The following is a 9,161-nucleotide window of genomic DNA, read 5'->3' as shown; positions in this document are numbered from 1 at the left end:
TAATTTGCCTCTACCGCCATAACTACTGCTGCCTTGCTCCTCTGCCGGTGTCTAATTACAGGGCTAATTTGCCTCTACCGCCATAACTACTGCTGCCTTGCTCCTCTGCCGGTGTCTAATTACAGGGCCAATTTGCCTATACCGCCATAACTACTGCTGCCTTGCTCCTCTGCCGGTGTCTAATTACAGGGCCAATTTGCCTATACCGCCATAACTACTGCTGCCTTGCTCCTCTGCCGGTGTCTAATTACAGGGCTAATTTGCCTCTACAGCCATAACTACTGCTGCATTGCTCCTCTGCCGGTGTCTAATTACAGGATCAATTTGCCTCTGCCGCCATAACTACTGCTGCCTTGCTCCTCTGCCAGTGTCTAATTACAGGGCTAATTTGCCTCTACCGCCATAACTACTGCTGCCTTGCTCCTCTGCCGGTGTCTAATTACAGGATCAATTTGCCTCTACCGCCATAACTACTGCTGCATTGCTCCTCTGCTGGTGTCTAATTACAGGGCCAATTTGCCAATACCGCCATAACTACTGCTGCCTTGCTCCTCTGCTGGTGTCTAATTACAGGATCAATTTGCCTCTACCGCCATAACTACTGCTGCCTTGCTCCTCTGCCGGTGTCTAATTACAGGATCAATTTGCCTCTACCGCCATAACTACTGCTGCATTGCTCCTCTGCTGGTGTCTAATTACAGGGCCAATTTGCCTATACCGCCATAACTACTGCTGCCTTGCTCCTCTGCCGGTGTCTAATTACAGGGCCAATTTGCCTCTACCGCCATAAGTACTGCTGCCTTGCTCCTCTGACTGTTCACTGCCTGTGTCTAATTACAGGGCCAATTTGCCTCTACCGCCATAACTACTGCTGCCTTGCTCCTCTGCCGGTGTCTAATTACAGGGCCAATTTGCCTCTACCGCCATAACTACTGCTGCCTTGCTCCTCTGCCGGTGTCTAATTACAGGGCCAATTTGCCTCTACCGCCATATCTACTGCTGCCTTGCTCCTCTGCCGGTGTCTAACTACAGGGCCAATTTGCCACTACCACTTCATAACTACTGCTGGGCAATTACAGGGTCAATTAGTATCTGTTTACACTACAATACTCCAGGACGCCTTCTTCACTGCCAGATAACTGCCAAATAGACTCCTTTACCTGTGCCAACATGAGTCATAACAAAAAGTATGCCAATGCCAGTGAAAGGAAAGCAGCTTTAGCACTACGACAAAAACAACGCCGTGCTAATGAGACTCCTGAGGAAAAACTCCATCGCCTTGAGAAGATTAAGGCTTATAAACGCCGTCGCCTCACACACGAATCCCCTAACTCTAAATCCATAAGATTGGCTGAAGAAGCCTCTGCACGCCGTCACCGCCGACAACAGACGGCCTCTTCCTCATCATTATTATTAGACTCACAACAGGATGCTTCCACATCAGCATGTGGAACAATTTACTGCTACACTTCATCCCATATGCCGTTCACTGACATAACTAATCAGCAATCTGTTTCTGCCCTATCAATACCACCATTCAATACCGATGCACAGTATGCCAATGCCAGTGAAAGGAAAGCAGCTTTAGCACTACGACAAAAACAACGCCATGCTAATGAGACTCCTGAGGAAAAACAGCATCGACTTGACAAGATTAAGGCTTATAAACGCCGTCGTCTCACACACGAATCCCCTAACTCTAAATCTATTACATTGGCTGAAGAAGCCTCTACACGCCATCACCGCCAACAACAGACGGCTTCTTCCTCATCATCTATAATAATAAATGCCCTAAGCAGCTTCCGGTTGTAACAACTTCCGTCCAGTTGTAACCGGTGACGTCACCACACACACGCACATGTTAACCCTCAACACACCACACCGCCTCAACACACACTCCTCTCACCTTTCACCTCCACTCACATCCACTCACTCTTTCACTCCACATACGTTCCTTTCTCTCACTCCGTTTCTCATACTCACACCGTCATCGTCGCTGCCCCGACATCTTCCTCCACCGCCGCGATCCTGGATCCAGACGTTCTCCAGGCCGCAGAAATGTTCTTGCGGCGACGCCATCTTGGATTTCGTGAAATCCCGCGAGATTCAAGATGGCGTCGCCGCAAGAACATGTCGCTGGCGTGGACGACTCGGGATCCAAAAAGATGGCGTCGGCGAAATCTCGCGAGATTACGCCGACGCCATTTTGGATCCCGATGTCGTCCACGCCGGCGACATGTTCTTGCGGCGACGCCATTTTGGATCGGCGAAATCCCGCGATAGTCAAGATGGCGTCGCCGCAAGAACATGTCGCCGGCGAGGACGACGTCGGGATCCAAAATGGCGTCGGGGAAAACTCGCGAGATTTCGCCGACGCCATTTTGGATCCCGACGTCGTCCACGCCGGCGACATGTTCTTCCGGCGACGCTATCTTGACTATCGCGGGATTTAACGATACTCAAGATGGCGTCGCCGCAAGAACATGTCGCCGGCGTGGACAACGTCTGGATCCAGGATGGCGCCGGCGGAAGAAGATGTCGGGGATCGTGGAGCAGCGGCGATGACGGCATGAGTATGAGAGACGGAGTGAGAGAAGGGGTCGTATGTGGAGTGAAAGAGTGAGTGGAGATGGTGAAAGGTGAGAGGAGTGTGTGTTGAGGAGTGTGTGTGTTGAGGGTTAACATGGCAAGAGGTGTGATGCTATCGCATCCTCCTGATGCGATAGCATCGGGCCATAATCTAGTATATTTATAATTACATAACTAAAGTGTATATGCTGTAAACATAATGAAATGAAACACCCAAATAAGCTATGCGTACAACAAATCCCTATATATAAAGGAGGCCAGAGTTGGCAGGAAAGGTGTCATAGATTCCAAATTGTAAATCCCAATATTGAGACCAGATTAAGGCAATACATACAAAAAAAATCAAGTAAAGCATTGCATATTTACCACAATGTGTAGGTATACAGGTGCCCAGCACACCTGAGGCGCCTTTTGCTCTGAAAGCTTCGTCCCTGGGTGATGGCAGCTGACTAAGGAGCTATTTAAACCATCATTGGCCAATGAGACAGAGGCAAATCAGTCTTTGTTGATTAATTACCTATGCGCATTTTTCATATAGCAGCTTCCTGTTCGCAAACACGGAAGTGACGTGCAAGTCATCTGTCAAAGTCACGTGATCACCACGTCACCCTACACAATAATGCGGTACGCGTTCAACATACAGCAGATTCCTGCTCGTATTCACAGAAGTGACGTGCAAGTCACGTTGCAAAACCTCGTGATCACCGCGTCATCCTGCATAGTCACGTGGTGCGCCCAAACACGTGATCGCGGCGTCATCGATCATCACCATGCAGTCTGCCGATGCATGCCGGAAAAAACTTGTTCAAAAGTGTTTTGCAGACGACTTTAGTTTATAATCCATGTAAGATGCTTCTCGAATGAGATTCCAGCAATAGTCAGCCAGCAATGACGCACTCCACTTTCCCTGGTACCTTTTCTCCATCGGTGCAATGTCTTGGTGAAATCTTTCACTGTGTTCATCGCTAACGGCATCAAGATTGTCTGGAAAAAAGTCCAAGTGAGAATGTAGAAAATGCATTTTTAGTGACATATTGCATTTCATCAAATAATATGCTGTGAGCATGTTGTCCACGAGTTGTTCAAAGTTCGGTGCCTGCTGTTGCCAAGGAAGTTGAAGGTCACATATTTAAAGGCTCTCCATGCCACATGTTCAGCACCTTGCAAAAGACCATCAAACCTACTGTCATTCATTAGACCTCTGATCTGTGGGCCAATAAAAATACTTTCTTTAATCTTTGCATCACTTATTCTTGGAAATTTCTGTTGCAAGTAAGAAAAGGCTTCCGATTCTTTGTTCATTGCTTTGACAAAATTCTTCATAAACCCAAGTTTAATATGCAGAGGAGGGAGAAATATCTTTGCTGGATCAATGAGACAATTATGTTTAACATTCTTCTGTCCAGTAACCAGGTTTTCGCGGAGTGGCCAGTCCTTTCTGAAATAGTGCATTTCTTGTGCACGACTGTCCCACGCACAAATAAAACAACAATACTTGGTATATCCAAACTGCAGTCCAAGAAGAAGTGCAGCAACTTTTAGATCACCACGTATGTTCCAGTTATAATTTCTATAATTAATGTGGGTTAACAGTAACTCCATATTCTCATATGTTTATTTTGTGTGTACGGCATGTCCAATAGGTATAGAAGGATAGATATTTCCGTTGTGTAGTAAAACAGCCTTCAGACTTAAAACTGACGAGTCAATGAGCAGTCGACATTACTTCAGGTCATGTTCGCATCCAAACAACCCCAAGATGTCATTGCAAAAGGTTAAGCTGTCGACATGGTTGAAAAATTGAATAAGGTTTTCTTGATGACTGCGAAAAACAGAAACTCTTGTTCATGGAAATAAGAGATTCCATTCTTGTAGCCTTGATCCCCAAAATTCTGCCTGCCTCTTTGACAATTTCAAATATCTGACCAGCTTCTCCACCATGACAGAAGATCAGCTCTCCGCCCTTCTGTCAAGATCACACCTCACCACTTGTGCCCTCGACCCACTCACGTCTCACCTCATCCCTAACTTGGCCACAGCCTTCATCCCATCTCTAACACACTGTTGTGAGTTCATTCTCCCCTTCACCTTTGATGTCTGATGAACTCCCTCTGCTGGTGAAGAGAGGTAGTGAAATTGATTGGGATGGGAAGAACCTGTCATCTGAACAAGCGGAGTGTGATTGGACATCTGGAATTTCTGAGTGGATATAAGGCAGCCGACACCCTGCAGGGCTGCTGGTGATCCTTTCTGCTCTGAGCTCTTGCATCCAGTTTAGTTCCTGTCTACTAAAAGCTAAGCTTTTGCCCTGCTATTATTCCATGAGATTTTGTCTGGTTTCCTTAGTGTTTATATTCAGCCAGTCCTGGTTCGGATTGACTGAATTCCATTTTTGTCTCTGATCAGTTTGTCTCTTTGCTCTGTTTTCAGAATATACCTGAGAGCTGATATAGTGATTTTGAAGTCTAGCGACTTCAGGGCCTTTTTCCCTATCAGACGGTTGGGACATTTTTGGTAGGGTTTTTTGCGGATTGCAGTCAGCATCTTTTTTGTCCTGTCCTATCTAGTTAGTTGGGCCCCATCGTTTGCTCAGCCTGTCTTTCTGTCTGTGTTTGTGTTTTCATCTGTATTTCACCGACAATACATGTTGGGGGCTGTCTATTGCTTTGGGGTCTGCTCTGGGGCAGTTTAGATTTCCCCTTTCTTTCTTTAGGCTTATGTAGTTCTCTGGCTGTGACGAGGGGTCTACGGCAGCTTAGGAACCCACCACGGCTACTGTTAGTTGTGGTGTATAGGATCAGGGGTCTGCAATCCGATTGCTACCAACCTCTCCGGTTTTCTGGACTTAGCTTGTATTTTTGTTTTCTCCTCCTCCGGTGACTCATTCATAACACACACCTCTTCAACCTTTCACTTACAAATGGTGTCTTTCCCTCATCCTTCAAACATGCCTCAATCACACCCATCCTCAAAAGCTCTCCCTTGATCCATCCTCTGTGTCTAACTATCGCCCGATATCTCTTCTCCCTTATGCCTCAAAACTACAGGAACAGCATGTATATCTGGAACTGTCCTCCCACCTCTCCTCCTGATCCTCTTTGACCGGTTACAATCTGGCTTCCGACCGCATCACTCAACTGAAACTGCCCTAACTAAAGTCACTAACGACTTACTAACCGCCAAGAGCAAGTGACACTACTCTGTCCTCCTTCTCCTGGACCTGTCCTCTGCCTTCGACACCGTAGACCATTCCCTCCTGCTACAGACTCTCTCATCTCTTGGCATCACAGACTTGGCCCTATCCTGGATCTCATCATACCTAACAGACCGAACATTTAGTGTCTCCCTCTCACACAACACCTCCTCACCTCGCCCCCTGTCTGTCGGTGTTCCTCAAAGCTCTGTCCTAGGACCCCTACTATTCTCCATCTACACCTTTGGCTTGGGACAGCTCCAGGCCCGGATTGATAATGTACCCAACCAGGCATTTACCCGCTGGGCCGCTGTCATGAGGGCCGCGAGCTGCCAGCGCCTGCTCATCTGGTGCGGCCACTGGCCTGTTCCTCCTGCCGCCGGCCCATAGCTCCCGACCGTCGCAGGATTTTTCTTTCCCGCAGTCCGCACTGCAGGGAGATAAGCCGCCACGCCCCCCACGCACCACATCCTCACTGCATCCCACAGACCCACTGCAGTCTAAGCCTCTAACAGCGTCACTAGACTGCTCCCTGCACACAGGACCTGTGATGAGGTCACAGCAGGGGAGGATTCAAGGGTCACATGATCACTAGCCTCTGTCCCAGGCCCCTGATCATGTGACCCGACTCCTCCCCTCCTGTGACCTCATCACAGGTCCTGTGTGCACAGCCATCAATGTGTGCAGGATGCTGCTGTGCTGGTTGTCATGGTGCTGGTGCTGGATGAGGTAAGATTTCTGTGTGAGATCAGGAGGGGTTTACAGCGTGGATGTAGCAGAGTCGTATGTATGTACGAGGTGTACGGAGCAGAGCCGTGTGTGTACGAGGTGTACGGAGCGGAGCCTTTTGTGTTCGAGGTGTACGGAGCGGAGCCGTGTGTGTATGAGGTGTACGGAGCAGAGCCGTGTGTGTACGAGGTGTACGGAGCGGAGCCGTGTGTGTACAAGGTGTACGGAGCGGAGCTGTGTGTGTACAAGGTGTACGGAGCGGAGCTGTGTGTGTAAGGCCTCTTTCACACTTCAGTTTTTTGCATCAGTCAAAATCCGCCAAAAGGACGGATGGTGGATCCGTTTTAGTACTGATGACAACAGATGCCACCCGTCCGTTTTTTTGACGGATCCGACAAATGAACAATTTTAAAGGACTCGCAGCCTGGAAAAGGAGGAGAGAAAGAGAGAGAGAGAGAGAGAGAGAATTTTTTTGTGTCCGGCACCCAGAAAGAAATTCGGGTTAAATGAGTGTCTGGAGGATCCGCCAGAGAAAAAAACGTTGCAAGCTCCGTTTTGAAATCTTTGAGGATGGTGACGGACAGCAACTTTTGGCGGATCCGCAAAAAAACCGGATGCAACGGACGGCAATCCGTCACAATCCGCCAATACTGGAAGTCTATGGGGAAAAAGACGGATCCTCAAAAGAAAATTGCGGATCTGTTTTTTTCAAAACCTGGCGGATTGTGACTGATTGTAAAAAACTGAAGTGTGAAAGAGGCCTAAGAGGTGTACGGTGCGGAGCCGCATGTGTGCGAGGCGTACAGAGCGGAGCCGTATGTGTACGAGGTGTACAGAGCAGAGCTGTGTGTACGAGCTGTACAGTGCGGAGCCTAGTGTGTGCGAGGCATACGGAGCGGAGCCGAGTGTGTGCGAGGCGTATGGAGCATAGCTATGTGTGTGCGAGGTGTACGGAGCGGAGCCGCGTGTGTGCAGAGCCGCGTGTGTATAAGGTGTATGGAGCAGAGCCTCGTGTGTACGAGGTGTGCGGAGCCGCGTGTTTACGAGGTGTACGAAGCGGAGCCGCGTGTGTACGAGGTGTATATAGCGGAGCCATGTGTGTGCGAGGTGTACGGAGCAGAGCCGTGTGTGTATGAGGTGTACGTAGCGGAGCTGGATGTGTACGAGGTGTACGGAGCGGAGCCGGATGTGTACGAGGTGTACGGAGCGGAGCCGAATGTGTAAGGTGTACGGAGCGGAACCAGGTGTGTACGGGGTGTACGGAGCAGAGCGGAGATGTGTACAAGGTCTACGGACCGGAGCCATGTGTGTGTACGAGGTGTATGGAACGGAACCCTGTATGTACAAAGTGTACAGATCTGAGCCTTGTGTTTACAGAGTGGAGCAGAACCGTGTGTGTATGTAGCGGAGCCGCTTGTGTACGAGGTGTATGGAGCAAAGCCACATGTGTACAAGATTTACGGAGTGGAGCCATGTGTGTATAATGTGTACAGAGTGTGGCCGCGTGTGTACAAGGTGTACGGAGCAGAGTCGCATGTGTACAAGTTTTGCGGAGTGGAGCCATGTGTGCGCGAGGTGTACAGAGTGGAGCTGTGTGTATATGAGGAATACAAAGCGGATCCATGTGTGTATGAGGCGTGCTGGGCCATGCATGTACGAGGTGTAGGGTGGGGAGCATTCACACCTCCCAACCGTCCCACATCCAGCGGGAAAGTTCCGATTTTGAGAGAGAGACTGCCCCAGCTGGGAGTCTTACTTCTCCCGCGGACATAGGAGTACATGGCGGAGCCCCAAGGAGCACTTTAAAACTCACACGTGACGTTCTACCGGAAGTGACATGATGGAAGCTGACCGGAAATGAGGTAATTTGTGAGGAGATTGTGACGGGACCATGGAGGGACTTCAGGGAATGCTTCAGTTCTATCACCTTGTGCTCCTCTGACAGCACGGACAGCGGGATTGCCTTGGAATCGGGGATGTCGGCCATGTGAGTGGATCATGATATGTCCTGCATCAGGAGGCTCAGGTGGGCACTACAATGGGAGCCTGGCTGCTATAGTATATTTATAGAATCTTTATTTCTTTCTCTCTCTGTTCTTTCTTTCCTTCTTTCTAATCTTTATTTCTTTCTCTCTCTCTGTTCTTTTTTTCTCGCTCTCTGTTCTTTCTTTTATTCCCCTCTATCTTTCTCTCGCTCTCTGTTCTTTCTTTCCCATCTTTCTTTCTCTCTGTTTTTTCTTTCTTTGTCCACTCTTTCTTTCTATCTGTTCTTTTTCCTTCTCTCTGTTCTTTCATTTCTTTCTTTCTCCTCTTTCTTTCTCTCTCCCTTTCTGTTCTTTTTTCCCCTCTTTCTTTCTCTCTCTCTGTTCTTTTTTTCTGTCCACTCTTTCTTTCTCTGTTCTTTTTCTTTCTTCTTTCTTTCTCTCTGTTCTTTCTTTCCCCTCTTTTCTTTCTTTCTTTTCCTTATTTCTTTCTCTCTCTGTTCTTTCCCCTCTTTCTTTCTTTCGCTCTGTTCTTTGTTTCGCTCTCTAATATTTCTTTCTCTAATCTTTCTTTCTCTCTCTGTTCTTTCTCTCTCTATTCTTCCTTTCTTTCTCTCTGTTCTTTCTTTCTCTCTCTGCTCTCTTTCTTTCCCTCTTTCTTTCTCTCT

This window comes from Dendrobates tinctorius, unplaced genomic scaffold (genome assembly GCF_039654945.1).
Source record: "Dendrobates tinctorius isolate UK_male_01 unplaced genomic scaffold, ASM3965494v1 ptg000211l, whole genome shotgun sequence".
NCBI classification, from domain to species: Eukaryota; Metazoa; Chordata; class Amphibia; order Anura; family Dendrobatidae; genus Dendrobates; species Dendrobates tinctorius.
The sequence above is the reverse complement of the archived record's forward strand: the minus strand, read 5'-3'. Positions refer to the sequence as shown.